Below are 21,407 nucleotides of genomic sequence, written 5' to 3'. Positions count from 1 at the left end.
CGTGTCATGGTCTCTCTGAAGACGTTGCGTAGCATGGTCTCTCTGAAGAGGTTGCGTGGCATGGTCTCTCTGAAGAGGTTGCGTGGCATGGTCTCTCTGAAGAGGTTGCGTGGCATGGTCTCTCTGAAGAGGTTGCATGGCATGGTCTCTCTGAAGAGGTTGCGGCGCATGGTCTCTCTGAAGAGGTTGCGTGTCATGGTCTCTCTGAAGAGGTTGCGTGGCATGGTCTCTCTGAAGAGGTTGCGTGGCATGGTCTCTCTGAAGAGGTTAAGTGGCATGGTCTCTCTGAAGAGGTTGCGTGTCATGGTCTCTCTGAAGAGGTTGCGTGTCATGGTCTCTCTGAAGACGTTGCATGGCATGGTCTCTCTGAAGAGGTTGCGTGGCATGGTCTCTCTGAAGAGGTTGCGTGGCATGGTCTCTCTGAAGAGGTTGCGTGGCATGGTCTCTCTGAAGAGGTTGCGTGGCATGGTCTCTCTGAAGAGATTGCGTGTCATGGTCTCTCTGAAGAGGTTGCGTGTCATGGTCTCTCTGAAGACGTTGCGTGGCATGGTCTCTCTGAAGAGGTTGCGTGGCATGGTCTCTCTGAAGAGGTTGCGTGGCATGGTCTCTCTGAAGAGGTTGCGTGGCATGGTCTCTCTGAAGAGGTTGTGTGGCATGGTCTCTCTGAAGAGGTTGCGTGGCATGGTCTCTCTGAAGAGATTGCGTGTCATGGTCTCTCTGAAGAGGTTGCGTGTCATGGTCTCTCTGAAGAGGTTGCGTGGCATGGTCTCTCTGAAGAGGTTGCCTGGCATGGTCTCTCTGAAGAGGTTGCGGCGCATGGTCTCTCTGAAGAGGTTGCGTGTCATGGTCTCTCTGAAGAGGTTGCGTGGCATGGTCTCTCTGAAGAGGTTGTGTGTCATGGTCTCTCTGAAGAGGTTGCGGCGCATGGTCTCTCTGAAGAGGTTGCGTGTCATGGTCTCTCTGAATAGGTTGCGTGGCATGGTCTCTCTGAAGAGGTTGCGTGGCATGGTCTCTCTGAAGAGGTTGCGTGGCATGGTCTCTCTGAAGAGGTTGCGTGTCATGGTCTCTCTGAAGAGGTTGCGTGTCATGGTCTCTCTGAAGACGTTGCATGGCATGGTCTCTCTGAAGAGGTTGCGTGGCATGGTCTCTCTGAAGAGGTTGCGTGGCATGGTCTCTCTGAAGAGGTTGCGTGGCATGGTCTCTCTGAAGAGGTTGCGTGGCATGGTCTCTCTGAAGAGATTGCGTGTCATGGTCTCTCTGAAGAGGTTGCATGTCATGGTCTCTCTGAAGAGTTTGCGTGGCATGGTCTCTCGGAAAAAGTCCACCCCATACCAGACCAAAATGACTCCACATCCATGCTCTGGTACAGGCAGTGTGCCCCCGGTGATGCGTTGGGCAGACCGCACCACCCACTGTGGTTGCCGTACCATTAGTACAACTATAACCAGTCACTACCATTAGTACAACTATAACCATTACTACCATTAGTACAACTATAACCAGTCACTACCATTAGTACAACTATAACCATTACTACCATTATTACAACTATAACCATTACTACCATTATTACAACTATAACCAGTCACTACCATTATTACAACTATAACCAGTCACTACCATTATTACAACTATAACCATTACTACCATTATTACAACTATAACCAGTCACTACCATTATTACAACTATAACCAGTCACTACCATTAGTACAACTATAACCAGTCACTACCATTATTACAACTATAACCAGTCACTACCATTATTACAACTATAACCAGTGACTACCATTATTACAACTATGACCAGTCACTACCATTATTACAACTATAACCAGTCACTACCATTAGTACAACTATAACCATTACTACCATTAGTACAACTATAACCAGTCACTACCATTAGTACAACTATAACCATTACTACCATTATTACAACTATAACCATTACTACCATTATTACAACTATAACCAGTCACTACCATTATTACAACTATAACCAGTCACTACCATTATTACAACTATAACCATTACTACCATTATTACAACTATAACCAGTCACTACCATTATTACAACTATAACCAGTCACTACCATTAGTACAACTATAACCAGTCACTACCATTATTACAACTATAACCAGTCACTACCATTATTACAACTATAACCAGTGACTACCATTATTACAACTATGACCAGTCACTACCATTATTACAACTATAACCAGTCACTACCATTAGTACAACTATAACCAGTCACTACCATTATTACAACTATAACCAGTCACTACCATTATTACAACTATAACCAGTCACTACCATTAGTACAACTATAACCATTACTACCATTAGTACAACTATAACCATTACTACTGCAGTCACTTCCACTACTATAACTTATTTCACAACCATAAATACTTTAAGACAGGCTAGCAAGCACACACATTGTTTAAAGGTACTTTTCTACCAATACTTAATTTGATTGCCACTTCATTTACTAAAAGGCAACCCATTTTATTATTAGATGTTATGTTAAAAGATTGTGATCACTTGTCGTTACCTTGTTGTATTCCTATTCAACCTTAACACTATACAGTTCACAGTTATTATATTATTAAACAGATGAGGGGTTAGAAATCTCCTGAATGGATTGTTTAGATTGGACTCCCTGGTGTTTGGCAATGTAGAGATGGCTTTATCCACTTCTGGGATTGGATTGATTTGGTGGCGGCTTGGAAGGCCTTTGTCTGTGTCCCAAATGGCACCCTATTCCCTTTATTAGTACTTTTGACCAGGGGGGGCATTTGACAATAGGGCTCTGGTCAAAAGTAGTGCACTATTTAAGGAATAGGGTGCTATTTGGGACGCAGGCCTTTTCTCATATTGCTATTAAATCCGTCCGGTAAAGGCTGAAGGGGAGGTGATTGGAGGTGCATTAACTCTTTAAGAGTCTATTGACTCACACGTGCATCAATCTAAGTAACATGATAAAAAAAAAAATCCCCATAAAAAATCCATCAGTTTAAGCTAGAGATATCTGCTTTCTTTTTTTTTGCATGGGCTGCGTCTCAATCCACCACATCCGCCGATGTCGGCCTTCCGCATCTGCGTTGGAAAGATGGCAGAGCTACAGCGTTGTTTATCAGACCAGTAGACGTCACAAAAATGTCTGTAGCGTCCGAATGGTTTGGCTTACTAACTTTGGTGCCTGAGGTTAGAAGAACGAGACTCTCATGAACGTGATGGCTTCTTCCGGTTTTTGCTCTACGACCCCCACAAGTGTCACAGGACTCGTCTGAAGGTAACCCATACAAATGAATGGAAACACGGAGGTAGTTTTGTGCCAAAATGCCATATTTCCTGAGCTGTGTCCTGTCTACCAACTACCCGGATCTTAATGCTAGTCCAAGATCCCACGCTCAGAGGGTTCAACATAGACTCACCTTTACACTCAGTCACCTCAATAAATAAGAAGTACCTGGGCTAAAGGTAACACATATAAATGAATGGAAGTATGGAAGTAGTTTTGTGCCAACAATATGTTAAATATGTGTCCAAAAAAACCAAAAATATTTCCAGAGCTGTCTTAGATCTCCTACGGTGGAGGCTCCTCGGAAGAGGAAAGGGAGGATTATCCTCAAAGTGACTTCCATAAAAATAAAAGCGAAACGTTAAAAAAAGCCATCGTTTTTTGATAAGACTATACTAAATATATTCACGTCACCAAATAATTGATTAAAACACACTGTTTTGCAATGAAGGTCTACGGTAGCCTCAACAGCACTCTGTAGGGTAGCACCATGGTGTAGTTGTTTGTATGTGGCTACTATGAAAGTGAACTGTGTTTGCGTGTGATCAGGGGTGTATTCATTCCGTCGATTCTGTTGAAAAACATTTCTTAAACAGAAGTACTTTGGAACAAAACGGGGATAAACATGAATCTGTCCAATAGAAACTCTCGTTAGCAACTGTTGGACTAATGATTAATTGCACCCTAGATCAGCTAGATGCAGGCAAGAGTGTGCAAGGCGGTATTGAACCTGTCACTTTCTGTCACCTTGATTGCCACTTCACGGCGCTTGTAACTCTAGGGTAGTGGGTTCGATCCCCGGGACCACCCATACACTAAAAATGTATGCACGCATGACTGTAAGTCGCTTTGGATAAAAGCGTCTGCTAAATGGCATATTATTATTATTATTATTATTACTAAAAACTATCTCGACCTACGTTGTAAACTTTAATTATTGGGCTAGGTTGTAGCAACCTCATGATGGGTACAGGGTATCATGTAGTAGCCTAAACCTGTTGAAGCTCATACATTCTGTATTGTCCTCCCTCATTTTAAACAGCACCGACCGCCACTGTTCTCCTAGATACGGGACAGACACTTCAAAAACGTATTCCTTATGATAGATTTTTGACATTTACGAATGGGGGTCCAACAATTCGAAAATCAAATAGCTTAATGATCCAATTCATTAGACTTTTAGAGGTTCAGTGCATTTAAGCGCATTGTGACACATTTCTCTCTCCTTCATTTGTAATTTGAATAGGGTGGGTGCTATAATCAAAATGGACCGTTCATGGAGCTGAGCCATGCACCGATTACATACAGTAAAGTGGGACAGAATCTGGAGACATGAGGAGGAGGAAAAACTGTAACGCTGCTGTACGTTGCCCCTAGATGCACCAATATATTAATATAATGATGGAATATTACAGTGTTAAAAAGCTTTTATTTACATTTTAGTCATTTAGCAGACGCTCTTATCCAGAGCGACTTACAGTTAGTGAGTGCATACATTTTCATACTGGCCCCCACCGTGGGAAACAAACCCACAACCCTGGCGTTGCAAGCGCCGTGCTCTACCAACTGAGCTACTTGGAGGACTTGTGTTGTAGTTGTTTTGTAGTTGTTTTGTATTCATTGGCTCCTCAGCAGTTCTCTTCTTAATTCCGTGTAATGTTTTGCGTTCAGGGCCCCATTTTGTATTTCTGAACAATACACACAAATGATTGATTTTACACAGAGCGTTTGGTTGACATTGCACACAATAATAAACAACAATGAACTGTATGCCGATGTAGCATACTCTGCTGACCCGGTTGTGAAAGTGGCCAAGTAATTCACACAATAGCACAAACAGTTAGATGCAACAACGTCATTTGTTCTTATCACAATCACAATGTTGATGTAAGTTGAAGGATATAGTGAAGGATAGGAAACAAGGATATAGTGAAGGATATGAAACAAGGATATAGTGAAGGATAGGAAACAAGGTTATAGTGAAGGATAGGAAACAAGGATATAGTGAAGGATAGGAAACAAGGATATAGTGAAGGATAGGAAACAAGGATATAGTGAAGGATAGGAAACAAGGATATAGTGAAGGATAGGAAACAAGGATATAGTGAAGGATAGGAAACAAGGATATAGTGAAGGATAGGAAACAAGGATATAGTGAAGGATAGGAAACAAGGATATAGTGAAGGTCTTGCAGTGCATGGTGAAAGAAAGGATTGCTTTGTCAGTACACAGTACCACCTCCTCTTCCAGTGTGCCTCACCTCACTCTTTCTCTTTCAGTCTAACTTGTCCTATTGAGACATTCACAAATGAAACCAGACTGCAGCCCTTAATTGTAAATGAAGGCAAAGCGCCGGCCTCTCCCCCCCCCCCCCCTCTCTCTCTCTCTCTATCTCTCTCTCTCTCTCTCTCTCTCTCTCTCTCTCTCTCTCTCTCTCTCTCTCTCTCTCTCTCTCTCTCTCTCTCCCTAATTTGAATCCTAATTTCCTCTCTCATTATGAGAATACAGCAGGTGGTAGGTGGAGAATATTGCAGTTTAATAAAGCTTCATTTTACAGCTACAATTGCGTTGCAAGGCCAAGGCATTGTGCCTATAGTTCAGTTTAGTGTAACATCTTAAGTGCTGGCGTTATGCTGGCGTTATGCTGGCGTTATGATGGCTTTATGCTGGCTTTATACTGGCGTTACGCTGGCTTTATAATGGCGTTATGCTGGCGTTATGCTGGCGTTATGCTGGCGTTATGCTGGCTTTATATTGGCTTTATGCTGGCGTTATGCTGGCGTTATGCTGGCTTTATGCTGGATTTATACTTGCATTATGCTGGCTTTATAATGGCGTTATGCTGGCTTTATATTGGCTTTATGCTGGCTTTATAATGGCTTTATGCTGGCTTTATGCTGCCGTTATGCTGGCTTTATGCTGGCTTTATAATGGCGTTATGCTGGCTTTATATTGGCTTTATGCTGGCTTTATGCTGGCGTTATGCTGGCTTTATGCTGGCTTTATGCTGGCTTTATGATGGCGTTATGCTGCCGTTATGCTGGCTTTATGCTATCTTTATGCTGGCGTTATGCTGGCTATATGCTGGCTTTATGCTGGCTTTATGCTGGCGTTATGCTGGCTTTATGCTGGCTTTATGCTGGCGTTATGCTGGCGTTATGCTGGCGTTATGCTGCCTTTATAGTGGCGTTATACTGGCTATATGCTGGCTTTATGCTGGCTTTATGCTGGCGTTATGCTGGCTTTATGCTGGCTTTATGCTGGCGTTATGCTGGCGTTATGCTGCCGTTATGCTGGCGTTATGCTGCCTTTATAGTGGCGTTATGCTGGCTTTATGCTGGCTTTATGCTGGTTTTATGCTGGCTTTATAGTGGTTTTATGCTGGCGTTATGCTGGCGTTATGCTGGCTTTATGCTGGCTTTATGCTGGCTTTATGCTGGCTTTATGCTGGCGTTATACTGGCTTTATGCTGGTGTTATGCTGGCTTTATAGTGGTTTTATGCTGGCGTTATGCTGGCGTTATGCTGGCTTTATGCTGGCTTTATAGTGGCGTTATGCTGGCTTTATGCTGGCTTTATGCTGGTTTTATGCTGGCTTTATAGTGGTTTTATGCTGGCTTCATGCTGGCGTTATGCTGGCTTTATGCTGGCTTTATGCTGGCTTTATGCTGGCTTTATGCTGGCTTTATGCTGATTTATGCTGGCGTTATGCTGGCTTTATGCTGGCTTAATGCTGGCTTTATAGTGGTTTTATGCTGGCGTTATGCTGGCGTTATGCTGGCGTTATGCTGGCTTTATGCTGTCGTTATGCTGGCTTTATATTGGCTTTATGCTGATGTTATGCTGGCTTTATGCTGGCTTTATGCTGGCGTAATGCTGGCTTTATGCTGGCTTTATGCTGGCGTTATGCTGTCTTTATGCTGTCTTTATGCTGGCGTTATGCTGGCTTTATGCTGGCTTTATGCTGGCTTTATGCTGGCTTTATGCTGATTTATGCTGGCTTTATGCTGGCTTTATATTGGCTTTATGCTGGCTTTATGCTGCCGTTATGCTGGCTTTATGCTGTCTTTATGCTGTCTTTATGCTGGCTATATGCTGGCTTCATGCTGGCTTTATGCTGGCGTTATGCTGGCTTTATGCCGGCTTTATAGTGGCGTTATGCTGGCTTTGTGCTGGCTTTATGCTGGTGTTATACTGGCATTATGCTGGCTTTATAATGGCGTTATGCTGGCGTTATGCTGGCTTTATGCTGGCTTTATACTGGCATTATGTTGGCTTTATAATGGCGTTATGCTGGCGTTATGCTGGCGTTATGCTGGCTTTATATTGGCTTTATGCTGGCGTTATGCTGGCGTTATGCTGGCTTTCTGCTGGCTTTATGCTGGTGTTATGCTGGCTTTATAATGGCGTTATGCTGGCGTTATGCTGGCTTTATGCTGTCGTTATGCTGGCTTTATATTGGCTTTATGCTGGCGTTATGCTGGCTTTATGCTGGCTTTATGCTGGAGTAATGATGGCTTTATGCTGGCTTTATGCTGGTGTAATGCTGGCTTTATGCTGGCTTTATGCTGGCTTTATGCTGGCTTTATGCTGGCGTTATGCTGTGTTTATGCTGTCTTTATGCTGGCGTTATGCTGGTGTTATGCTGGCTTTATGCTGGCTTTATGCTGGCTTTTTGCTGGCTTTATGCTGTCTTTATGCTGGCGTTATGCTGGCTTTATGCTGGCTTTATGCTGGCTTTATGCTGGCTTTATATTGGCTTTATGCTGGCTTTATGCTGTCTTTATGCTGGCTATATGCTGGCTTCATGCTGGCTTTATGCAGGCGTTATGCTGGCTTTATGCCGGCTTTATAGTGGCGTTATGCTGGCTTTGTGCTGGCTTTATGCTGGTGTTATAATGGCATTATGCTGGCTTTATAATGGCGTTATGCTGGCGTTATGCTGGCTTTATGCTGGCTTTATACTGGAATTATGCTGGCTTTATAATGGCGTTATGCTGGCGTTATGCTGGCGTTATGCTGGCTTTATATTGGCTTTATGTTGGCGTTATGCTGGCGTTATGCTGGCTTTCTGCTGGCTTTATGCTGGCGTTATGCTGGCTTTATAATGGTGTTATGCTGGCGTTATGATGGCTTAATGCTGGCGTTATGCTGGCTTTATATTGGCTTTATGCTGGCTTTATGCTGCCGTTATGCTGGCTTTTTGCTGGCTTTATGCTGGCGTTATGCTGGCTTTATGCTGGCTTTATGCTGGCTTTATGCTGGCGTTATGCTGGCGTTATGCTGGCTTTATGCTGTCTTTATGCTGGCGTTATGCTGGCTATATGCTGGTTTTATGCTGGCTTTATGCTGGTGTTATGCTGGCGTTATGCTGGCGTTATGCTGGCTTTATGCTGTCTTTATGCTTGCGTTTTGCTGGCTATATGCTGGCTTTATGCTGGCTTTATGCTGGCTTTATGCTGGCGTTATGCTGGCTTTATGGTGGCTTTTATGCTGGTGTTATGCTGGCTTTATAGTGGTTTTATGCTGGCGTTATGCTGGCGTTATGCTGGCTTTATGCTGGCTTTATAGTGGCGTTATGCTGGCTTTATGCTGGCTTTATGCTGGTTTTATGCTGGCTTTATAGTGGTTTTATGCTGGCGTTATGCTGGCTTTATGCTGATTTATGCTGGCTTTATGCTGGCTTTATAGTGGCGTTATACTGGCTTTATGGTGGCTTTATGCTGGTGTTATGCTGGCTTTATACTGGTTTTATGCTGGCGTTATGCTGGCGTTATGCTGGCTTTATGCTGGCTTTATAGTGGCGTTATGCTGGCTTTATGCTGGCTTTATGCTGGCTTTATGCTGGCTTTATGCTGGTTTTATGCTGGCTTTATAGTGATTTTATGCTGGCGTTATGCTGCCGTTATGCTGGCTTTATGCTGGCGTTATGCTGGCTTTATATTGGCTTTATGCTGGCTTTATGCTGGCGTTATGCTGGCTTTATAATGGCGTTATGCTGGCGTTATGCTGGCTTTATGCTGGCGTTATGCTGGCTTTATATTGGCTTTATGCTGGCGTTATGCTGGCTTTATGCTGGCTTTATGCTGGCTTTTTGCTGGCTTTATGCTGGCGTTATGCTGGCTTTATGCTGGCGTTATGCTGGCTTTATGCTGATTTATGCTGGCGTTATGCTGGCTTTATGCTGGCTTTATGCTGATTTATGCTGGATTTATGCTGGCTTTATGCTGGCTTTATGCTGGCGTTATGCTGGCTTTATGCTGATTTATGCTGGCTTTATGCTGGCTTTATGCTGCCGTTATGCTGGCATTATGCTGGCTTTATGCTGGCGTTATGCTGGCTATATGCTGTCTTTATGCTGTCTTTATGCTGGCTATATGCTGGCTTCATGCTGGCTTTATGCAGGCGTTATGCTGGCTTTATGCCGGCTTTATAGTGGCGTTATGCTGGCTTTGTGCTGGCTTTATGCTGGTGTTATAATGGCATTATGCTGGCTTTATAATGGCGTTATGCTGGCGTTATGCTGGCTTTATGCTGGCTTTATACTGGAATTATGCTGGCTTTATAATGGCGTTATGCTGGCGTTATGCTGGCGTTATGCTGGCTTTCTGCTGGCTTTATGCTGGCGTTATGCTGGCTTTATAATGGTGTTATGCTGGCGTTATGATGGCTTAATGCTGGCGTTATGCTGGCTTTATATTGGCTTTATGCTGGCTTTATGCTGCCGTTATGCTGGCTTTTTGCTGGCTTTATGCTGGCGTTATGCTGGCTTTATGCTGGCTTTATGCTGGCTTCATGCTGGCGTTATGCTGGCGTTATGCTGGCTTTATGCTGTCTTTATGCTGGCGTTATGCTGGCTATATGCTGGTTTTATGCTGGCTTTATGCTGGTGTTATGCTGGCTTTATACTGGCTTTATGCTGGCGTTATGCTGGCGTTATGCTGGCTTTATGCTGTCTTTATGCTTGCGTTTTGCTGGCTATATGCTGGCTTTATGCTGGCTTTATGCTGGCTTTATGCTGGCGTTATGCTGGCTTTATGGTGGCTTTTATGCTGGTGTTATGCTGGCTTTATAGTGGTTTTATGCTGGCGTTATGCTGGCGTTATGCTGGCTTTATGCTGGCTTTATAGTGGCGTTATGCTGGCTTTATGCTGGCTTTATGCTGGTTTTATGCTGGCTTTATAGTGGTTTTATGCTGGCGTTATGCTGGCTTTATGCTGATTTATGCTGGCTTTATGCTGGCTTTATGCTGGCTTTATAGTGGCGTTATACTGGCTTTATGGTGGCTTTATGCTGGTGTTATGCTGGCTTTATACTGGTTTTATGCTGGCGTTATGGTGGCGTTATGCTGGCTTTATGCTGGCTTTATAGTGGCGTTATGCTGGCTTTATGCTGGCTTTATGCTGGCTTTATGCTGGCTTTATGCTGGTTTTATGCTGGCTTTATAGTGATTTTATGCTGCCGTTATGCTGCCGTTATGCTGGCTTTATGCTGGCGTTATGCTGGCTTTATATTGGCTTTATGCTGGCTTTATGCTGGCGTTATGCTGGCTTTATAATGGCGTTATGCTGGCGTTATGCTGGCTTTATGCTGGCGTTATGCTGGCTTTATATTGGCTTTATGCTGGCCTTATGCTGGCTTTATGCTGGCTTTATGCTGGCTTTTTGCTGGCTTTATGCTGGCGTTATGCTGGCTTTATGCTGGCGTTATGCTGGCTTTATGCTGATTTATGCTGGCGTTATGCTGGCTTTATGCTGGCTTTATGCTGATTTATGCTGGCTTTATGCTGGCTTTATGCTGGCTTTATTCTGGCGTTATGCTGGCTTTATGCTGATTTATGCTGGCTTTATGCTGGCTTTATGCTGCCGTTATGCTGGCATTATGCTGGCTTTATGCTGGCGTTATGCTGGCTATATGCTGGCTTTATGCTGATTTATGCTGGCTTTATGCTGGCTTTATGCTGGCTTTATGCTGCCGTTATGCTGGCATTATGCTGGCTTTATGCTGGCGTTATGCTGGCTTTATATTGGCTTAATGCTGGCTTTATGCTGCCGTTATGCTGGCTTTATAATGTCTTTATGCTGTCTTTATGCTGGCTATATGCTGGCTTCATGCTGGCTTTATGCTGGCGTTATGCTGGCTTTATGCCGGCTTCATAGTGGCGTTATGCTGGCTTTATGCTGGCTTTATGCTGGTGTTATGCTGGCTTTATAGTGGTTTTATGCAGGGTTATGCTGGCGTTATGCTGGCTTTATGCTGATTTATGCTGGCTTTATGCTGGCTTTATAGTGGCGTTATACTGGCTTTATGGTGGCTTTATGCTGGTGTTATGTTGGCTTTATAGTGGTTTTATGCTGGCGTTATGCTGCCGTTATGCTGGCTTTATGCTGGCATTATGCTGGCTTTATATTGGCTTTATGCTGGCTTTATGCTGGCGTTATGCTGGCTTTATAATGAAGTTATGCTGGCGTTATGCTGGCTTTATGCTGGCGTTATGCTGGCTTTATATTGGCTTTATGCTGGCGTTATGCTGACTTTATGTTGGCTTTATGCTGGCTTTTTGCTGGCTTTATGCTGGCTTTATGCTGGCGTTATGCTGTCTTTATGCTGTCTTTATGCTGGCGTTATGCTGGCTTTATGCTGGCTTTATGCTGGCTTTTTGCTGGCTTTATACTGGCTTTATGCTAGAGTTATGCTGGCTTTATGCTGATTTATGCTGGCTTTATGCTGGCTTTATGGTGGCTTTATGCTGGCTTTATGCTGCCGTTATGCTGGCATTATGCTGGCTTTATGCTGGCGTTATGCTGGCTTTATGCTGGCGTTATGCTGGCTTTATGCTGATTTATGCTGGCTTTATGCTGGCTTTATGCTGGCTTTATTCTGATTGATGCTGGCTTTATGCTGGCTTTATGCTGGCTTTATGCTGGCGTTATGCTGGCTTTATGCTGATTTATGCTGGCTTTATGCTGGCTTTATGCTGCCGTTATACTGGCATTATGCTGGCTTTATGCTGGCGTTATGCTGGCTATATGCTGGCTTTATGCTGATTTATGCTGGCTTTATGCTGGCTTTATGTTGGCTTTATGCTGATTTATGCTGGCTTAATATTGGCTTTATGCTGGCTTTATGCATGCTTTATGCTGGCTTTATGCTGGCTTTATGCTGGCGTTATGCTGGCTTTATAGTGGCTTTATGCTGGCTTTATGCTAGCGTTTTGCTGGCGTTTTGCTGGCGTTATGCTGGCTTTATGCTGATTTATGCTGGCTTTATGCTGGCTTTATGTTGGCCCTATACTGGCGTTATACTGGCTTTATGCTGGCTTTATACTGGCTTTATGCTGGCGTTATGCTGGCTTTATGCTGGCATTATGCTGGCTTTATGCAGGCTTTATGCAGGCTTTATGCTGGCTTTATGGTGGCTTTATGCTGGCTTTATGCTTGCTTTATATTGGCTTTATGCTGGCTTTATGCTGGAGTTATGCTGGCTTTATAATGGCATTATGCTGGCGTTATATTGGCTTTATGCTGGCGTTATGCTGGCTTTATATTGGCTTTAAGCTGGCGTTATGCTGGCTTTATGCTGGCTTTATGCTGGCGTAATGCTTGCTTTATGCTGGCTTTATGCTGGCGTTATGCTGTCTTTATGCTGTCTTTATGCTGGCTTTATGCTGGCTTTATGCTGGCTTTTTGCTGGCTTTATGCTGGCTTTATGCTAGAGTTATGTTGGCTTTATGCTGATTTATGCTGGCTTTATGCTGGCTTTATGGTGGCTTTATGCTGGCTTTATGCTGCCGTTATGCTGGCATTATGCTGGCTTTATGCTGGCGTTATGCTGGCTTTATGCTGGCGTTATGCTGGCTTTATGCTGATTTATGCTGGCTTTATGCTGGCTTTATGCTGGCTTTATGCTGATTTATGCTGATTTATGCTGGCTTTATGCTGGCTTTATGCTGGCTTTATGCTGATTTATGCTGGCTTAATGCTGGCTTTATGCTGGCTTTATGCTGGCGTTATGCTGGCTTTATGCTGATTTATGCTGGCTTTATGCTGGCTTTATGCTGCCGTTATGCTGGCATTATGCTGGCTTTATGCTGGCGTTATGCTGGCTATATGCTGGCTTTATGCTGGCTTTATGCTGATTTATGCTGGCTTTATGCTGGCTTTATGCTGGCTTTATGCTGCCGTTATGCTGGCATTATGCTGGCTTTATGGTGGCGTTATGCTGGCTTTATATTGGCTTTATGCTGGCTTTATGCTGCCGTTATGCTGGCTTTATAATGTCTTTATGCTGTCTTTATGCTGGCTATATGCTGGCTTCATGCTGGCTTTATGCTGGCGTTATGCTGGCTTTATGCCGGCTTCATAGTGGCGTTATGCTGGCTTTATGCTGGCTTTATGCTGGTGTTATGCTGGCTTTATAGTGGTTTTATGCAGGGTTATGCTGGCGTTATGCTGGCTTTATGCTGATTTATGCTGGCTTTATGCTGGCTTTATGCTGGCTTTATAGTGGCTTTATACTGGCTTTATGGTGGCTTTATGCTGGTGTTATGTTGGCTTTATAGTGGTTTTATGCTGGCGTTATGCTGCCGTTATGCTGGCTTTATGCTGGCATTATGCTGGCTTTATATTGGCTTTAAGCTGGCTTTATGCTGGCGTTATAATGGCTTTATAATGGCGTTATGCTGGCTTTATGCTGGCTTTATGCTGGCGTTATGCTGGCTTTATATTGGCTTTATGCTGGCGTTATGCTGACTTTATGCTGGCTTTATGCTGGCTTTTTGCTGGCTTTATGCTGGCTTTATGCTGGCGTTATGCTGTCTTTATGCTGTCTTTATGCTGGCGTTATGATGGCTTTATGCTGGCTTCATGCTGGCTTTTTGCTGGCTTTATGCTGGCTTTATGCTAGAGTTATGCTGGCTTTATGCTGATTTATGCTGGCTTTATGCTGGCTTTATGGTGGCTTTATGCTTGCTTTATGCTGCCGTTATGCTGGCATTATGCTGGCTTTATGCTGGCGTTATGCTGGCTTTATGCTGGCGTTATGCTGGCTTTATATTGGCTTTATGCTGGCGTTATGCTGACTTTATACTGGCTTTATGCTGGCTTTATGCTGGCTTTATGCTGATTTATGCTGGCTTTATGCTGGCTTTATGCTGGCTTTATGCTGGCGTTATGCTGGCTTTATGCTGATTTATGCTGGCTTTATGCTGGCTTTATGCTGGCTTTATGCTGCCGTTATGCTTTCATTATGCTGGCTTTATGCTGCCGTTATGCTGGCTTTATAATGGCGTTATGCTGGCATTATGCTGGCTTTATGCTGGCGTTATGCTGTCTTTATGCTGTCTTTATGCTGGCTATATGCTGGTTTCATGCTGGCTTTATGCTGGCGTTATGCTGGCTTTATGCCGGCTTCATAGTGGCGTTATGCTGGCTTTATGCTGGCTTTATGCTGGTGTTATGCTGGCTTTATAGTGGTTTTATGCAGGGTTATGCTGGCGTTATGCTGGCTTTATGCTGGCGTTATGCTGGCTTTATATTGGCTTTATGCTGGCTTTATGCTGGCTTTATGTTGGCTTTATGCTGATTTATGCTGGCTTAATATTGGCTTTATACTGGCTTTATGCATGCTTTATGCTGGCTTTATGCTGGCTTTATGCTGGCTATATGCTGGCTTCATGCTGGCTTTATGCTGGCGTTATGCTGGCTTTATGCCGGCTTCATAGTGGCGTTATGCTGGCTTTATGCTGGCTTTATGCTGGTGTTATGCTGGCTTTATAGTGGTTTTATGCAGGGTTATGCTGGCGTTATGCTGGCTTTATGCTGATTTATGCTGGCTTCATGCTGGCTTTATGCTGGCTTTATAGTGGCTTTATACTGGCTTTATGGTGGCTTTATGCTGGTGTTATGTTGGCTTTATAGTGGTTTTATGCTGGCGTTATGCTGCCGTTATGCTGGCTTTATGCTGGCATTATGCTGGCTTTATATTGGCTTTAAGCTGGCTTTATGCTGGCGTTATAATGGCTTTATAATGGCGTTATGCTGGCGTTATGCTGGCTTTATGCTGGCGTTATGCTGGCTTTATATTGGCTTTATGCTGGCGTTATGCTGACTTTATGCTGGCTTTATGCTGGCTTTTTGCTGGCTTTATGCTGGCTTTATGCTGGCGTTATGCTGTCTTTATGCTGTCTTTATGCTGGCGTTATGATGGCTTTATGCTGGCTTCATGCTGGCTTTTTGCTGGCTTTATGCTGGCTTTATGCTAGAGTTATGCTGGCTTTATGCTGATTTATGCTGGCTTTATGCTGGCTTTATGGTGGCTTTATGCTGGCTTTATGCTGCCATTATGCTGGCATTATGCTGGCTTTATGCTGGCGTTATGCTGGCTTTATGCTGGCGTTATGCTGGCTTTATATTGGCTTTATGCTGGCGTTATGCTGACTTTATGCTGGCATTATGCTGGCTTTATGCTGGCTTTATGCTGATTTATGCTGGCTTTATGCTGGCTTTATGCTGGCTTTATGCTGGCGTTATGCTGGCTTTATGCTGATTTATGCTGGCTTTATGCTGGCTTTATGCTGGCTTTATGCTGCTGTTATGCTTTCATTATGCTGGCTTTATGCTGCCGTTATGCTGGCTTTATAATGGCGTTATGCTGGCATTATGCTGGCTTTATGCTGGCGTTATGCTGTCTTTATGCTGTCTTTATGCTGGCTATATGCTGGTTTCATGCTGGCTTTATGCTGGCGTTATGCTGGCTTTATGCCGGCTTCATAGTGGCGTTATGCTGGCTTTATGCTGGCTTTATGCTGGTGTTATGCTGGCTTTATAGTGGTTTTATGCAGGGTTATGCTGGCGTTATGCTGGCTTTATGATGGCGTTATGCTGGCTTTATATTGGCTTTATGCTGGCTTTATGCTGGCTTTATGTTGGCTTTATGCTGATTTATGCTGGCTTAATATTGGCTTTATACTGTCTTTATGCATGCTTTATGCTGGCTTTATGCTGGCTTTATGCTGGCGTTATGCTGGCTTTATAGTGGCTTTATGCTGGCTTTATGCTGGCGTTATGCTGGCTTTATGCTAGCGTTTTGCTGGCGTTTTGCTGGCGTTATGCTGGCTTTATGCTGATTTATGCTGGCTTTATGCTGGCTTTATGTTGGCTTTATGCTGGCGTTATACTGGCTTTATGCTGGCTTTATACTGGCTTTATGCTGGCGTTATGCTGGCTTTATGCTGGCATTATGCTGGCTTTATGCAGGCTTTATGCAGGCTTTATGCTGGCTTTATGGTGGCTTTATGCTGGCTTTATGCTTGCTTTATAGTGCCGTTATGCTGGCGTTATGCTGCCGTTATGCTGGCTTTATGCTGGCGTTATGCTGGCTTTATATTGGCTTTATGCTGGCTTTATGCTGGAGTTATGCTGGCTTTATAATGGCATTATGCTGGCGTTATATTGGCTTTATGCTGGCGTTATGCTGGCTTTATATTGGATTTAAGCTGGCGTTATGCTGGCTTTATGCTGGCTTTATGCTGGCGTAATGCTTGCTTTATGCTGGCTTTATGCTGGCGTTATGCTGTCTTTATGCTGTCTTTATGCTGGCTTTATGCTGGCTTTATGCTGGCTTTTTGCTGGCTTTATGCTGGCTTTATGCTAGAGTTATGCTGGCTTTATGCTGATTTATGCTGGCTTTATGCTGGCTTTATGGTGGCTTTATGCTGGCTTTATGCTGCCGTTATGCTGGCATTATGCTGGCTTTATGCTGGCGTTATGCTGGCTTTATGCTGGCGTTATGCTGGCTTTATGCTGATTTATGCTGGCTTTATGCTGGCTTTATGCTGGCTTTTTGCTGATTTATGCTGGCTTTATGCTGGCTTTATGCTGGCTTTATGCTGGCTTTATGCTGCCGTTATGCTGGCATTATGCTGGCTTTATGCTGGCGTTATGCTGACTTTATATTGGCTTTATGCTGGCTTTATGCTGCCGTTATGCTGGCTTTATGCTGTCTTTATGCTGTCTTTATGCTGGCTATATGCTGGTTTCATGCTGGCTTTATTCTGGCTTTATGCTGGCTTTATGCCGGCTTCATAGTGGCGTTATGCTGGCTTTATGCTGTCTTTATGCTGGTGTTATGCTGGCTTTATAGTGGTTTTATGCAGGGTTATGCTGGCGTTATGCTGGCTTTATGCTGGCGTTATGCTGGCTTTATATTGGCTTTATGCTGGCTTCATGCTGGCGTTATGCTGGCTTTATGCTAGCGTTTTGCTGGCGTTTTGCTGGCTTTATGCTGGCGTTATGCTGGCTTTATATTGGCTTTATGCTGGCTTTATGCTGTCTTTATGCTGGTGTTATGCTGGCTTTATAGTGGTTTTATGCAGGGTTATGCTGGCGTTATGCTGGCTTTATGCTGGCTTTATGCTGGCTTTATGCTGGCTTTATGCTGATTTATGCTGGCTTAATATTGGCTTTATGCTGGCTTTATGCATGCTTTATGCTGGCTTTATGCTGGCTTTATGCTGGCGTAATGCTGGCTTTATAGTGGCTTTATGCTGGCTTCATGCTGGCGTTATGCTGGCTTTATGCTAGCGTTTTGCTGGCGTTTTGCTGGCGTTATGCTGGCTTTATGCTGATTTATGCTGGCTTTATGCTGGCTTTATGTTGGCTTTATGCTGGCGTTATACTGGCTTTATGCTGGCTTTATACTGGCTTTATGCTGCCGTTATGCTGGCTTTATGCTGGCATTATGCTGGCTTTATGCAGGCTTTATGCAGGCTTTATGCTGGCTTTTTGCTGGCTTTATAGTGGCGTTATACTGGCTTTATGGTGGCTTTATGCTGGTGTTATGCTGGCTTTATAGTGGTTTTATGCTGGCGTTATGCTGCCGTTATGCTGGCTTTATGCTTGCTTTATAGTGCCGTTATGCTGGCTTTATGCTGGCTTTATGCTGGTGTTATGCTGGCTTTATAGTGGTTTTATGCTGGCGTTATGCTGGCTTTATGCTGGCTTTATGCTGGCGTTATGCTGGCTTTATGCTGGCTTTATGCTGGTGTTATGCTGGCTTTATAGTGGTTTTATGCTGGCGTTATGCTGCCGTTATGCTGGCTTTATGCTGGCGTTATGCTGGAGTTATGCTGGCTTTATAATGGCATTATGCTGCGTTATATTGGCTTTATGCTGGCGTTATGCTGGCTTTATATTGGCTTTATAATGGCTTTATGCTGGAGTTATGCTGGCTTTATAATGGCATTATGCTGGCGTTATATTGGCTTTATGCTGGCGTTATGCTGGCTTTATATTGGCTTTATGCTGGCGTTATGCCGGCTTTATGCTGGCTTTATGCTGGCGTAATGCTTGCTTTATGCTGGCTTTATGCTGGCGTTATGCTGTCTTTATGCTGTCTTTATGCTGGCGTTATGCTGGCTTTATGCTGGTTTTATGCTGGCTTTTTGCTGGCTTTATGCTGTCTTTTTGCTGGCGTTATGCTGGCTTTATGCTGATTTATGCTGGCGTTATGCTGGCTTTATGCTGATTTATGCTGGCTTTATGCTGGCTTTATGTTGGCTTTTAGCTGGCGTTATACTGATTTATGGTGGCTATATGCTGGTGTTATGCTGGCGTTATGGTGGCTTTATGCTGGTGTTATGCTGGCTTTATAGTGGTTTTATGCTGGCGTTATGCTGATTTATGCTGCCGTTATGCTGGCTTTATGCTGGCTTTATGCTGGCTTTATGCTGGCGTTATACTGGCTTTATGGTGGCTTTATGCTGGCGTTATACTGGCTTTATGGTGGCTTTATGCTGGTGTTATGCTGTCTTTATAGTGGTTTTATGCTGGCGTTATGCTGGCGTTATGCTGGCTTTATATTAGCTTTATGCTGGCTTTATGCTGGCGTTATGCTGGCTTTATAAAGGCATTATGCTGGCGTTATGCTGGCTTTATGCTGGCGTTATGCTGGCTTTATATTGGCTTTATGCTGGCGTAATGCTGGCTTTATGCTGGCTTTATGCTGGCGTTATGCTGTCTTTATGCTGTCTTTATGCTGGCGTTATGCTGGCTTTATGCTGGCTTTATGCTGGCTTTTTGCTGGCTTTATGCTGGCTTTATGCTGGCGTTATGCTGGCTTTATGCTGGCTTTATGCTGGCTTTATGCTGGTTTTATGCTGGCGTAATGCTGGCTTTATGCTGGCTTTATGCTGGCGTTATGCTGGCTTTATGCTGGCGTTATGCTGGCTTTATGCTGGCGTTATGCTGGCTTTATGATGGCTTTATGCTGGCGTAATGCTGGCTTTATGCTGGCTTTATGCTGGCGTTATGCTGTTTTTATGCTGTCTTTATGCTGGCGTTATGCTGGCTTTATGCTGGCTTTATGCTGGCTTTTTACTGGCTTTATGCTGGCTTTATGCTGGTGTTATGCTGGCTTTATGCTGATTTATGCTGACTTTATGCTGGCTTTATGCTGGCTTTATGCTGGCTTTATGCTGCCGTTATGCTGGCATTATGCTGGTTTTATGCTGGCGTTATGCTGGCTTTATATTGGCTTTATGCTGGCTTTATGCTGCCGTTATGCTGGCTTTATGCTGACTTTATGCTGTCTTTATGCTGGCTATATGCTGGCGTTTTGCTGGCGTTTTGCTGGCGTTATGCTGGCTTTTTGCTGGCTTTATGCTGGCTTTATGCTGGCGTTATGCTGGCTTTATGCTGGCTTTATGCTGGCGTTATGCTGGCTTTATGCTGATTTATGCTGGCTTTATGTTGGCTTTATGTTGGCTTTATGCTGGTGTTATGCTGGCTTTATAGTGGTTTTATGCAGGGTTATGCTGGCTTTATGCTGGCTTTATGCTGGCTTTATGCTGGCTTTATGCTGATTTCTGCTGGCTTAATTTTGTCTTTATGCTGGCTTTATGCTGGCTTTATGCTGGCTTTATGCTGGCGTTATGCTGGCTTTATAGTGGCTTTATGCTGGCTTTATGCTGGTGTTATGCTGGCTTTATGCTGGCGTTTTGCTGGCGTTTTGCTGGCGTTATGCTGGCTTTTTGCTGGCTTTATGCTGGCCCAAGAAACAAAGAGATCTTCTGTTAAATCTGACAATTCATCTTGATGGTTGTAAAGTCGTCTCAAATAAAACTGTGAAGGACCTCGGCGTTACTCTTGACCCTGATCTCTCTTTTGACGAACATATCAAGACTGTTTCAAGAACAGCTTTTTTCCATCTACGTAACATTGCAAAAATCAGAAATTTTCTGTCCAAAAATGATGCAGAAAAATTAATCCATGCATTTGTTACTTCTAGGTTAGACTACTGCAATGCTCTACTTTCTGGCTACCCGGATAAAGCACTAAATAAACTTCAGTTAGTGCTAAATACGGCTGCTAGAATCCTGACTAGAACCAAGAAATTTGATCATATTACTCCAGTGCTAGCTTCCCTACACTGGCTTCCTGTTAAGGCAAGGGCTGATTTCAAGGTTTTACTGTTAACCTATAAAGCGTTACATGGGTTTGCTCCTACCTATCTTTCCGAGTTGGTCCTGCCGTACATACCAATACGTACGCTACGGTCACAAGACGCAGGCCTCCTAATTGTCCCTAGAATTTCTAAGCAAACAGCGGGAGGCAGGGCTTTCTCCTATAGATCTCCATTTTTATGGAACAGTCTGCCTACCCATGTGAGAGACGCAGACTCGGTCTCAACCTTTAAGTCTTTACTGAAGACTTATCTCTTCAGTAGGTCATATGATTGAGTGTAGTCTGGCCCAGGAGTGTGAAGGTGAACGGAAAGGCTCTGGAGCAACGAACAGCCCTTGCTGTCTCTGCCAGGCCGGTTCCCCTCTCTCCACTGGGGTTCTCTGCCTCTAACCCTGTTACAGGGGCTGAGTCACTGGCTTTCTGGTGCTCTTTCATGCCGTCCCTAGGAGGGGTGCGTCACTTGAGTGGGTTGAGTTACTGACGTGATCTTCCTGTCTGGGTTGGCGCCCCCCCTTGGTTTGTGCTGTGGTGGAGACCTCTGTGGGCTATACTCGGCCTTGTCTCAGGATTGTAAGTTGGTGGTTGAGGATATCCCTCTAGTGGTGCGGGGGCTGTGCTTTGGCAGAGTGGGTGGGGTTAT

The sequence above is a fragment of the Coregonus lavaretus genome (assembly GCF_964263955.1).
Source record: "Coregonus lavaretus genome assembly, contig: HAP1_SCAFFOLD_574, whole genome shotgun sequence".
Taxonomy (NCBI): domain Eukaryota; kingdom Metazoa; phylum Chordata; class Actinopteri; order Salmoniformes; family Salmonidae; genus Coregonus; species Coregonus lavaretus.
This window is presented reverse-complemented; position numbering follows the sequence as displayed.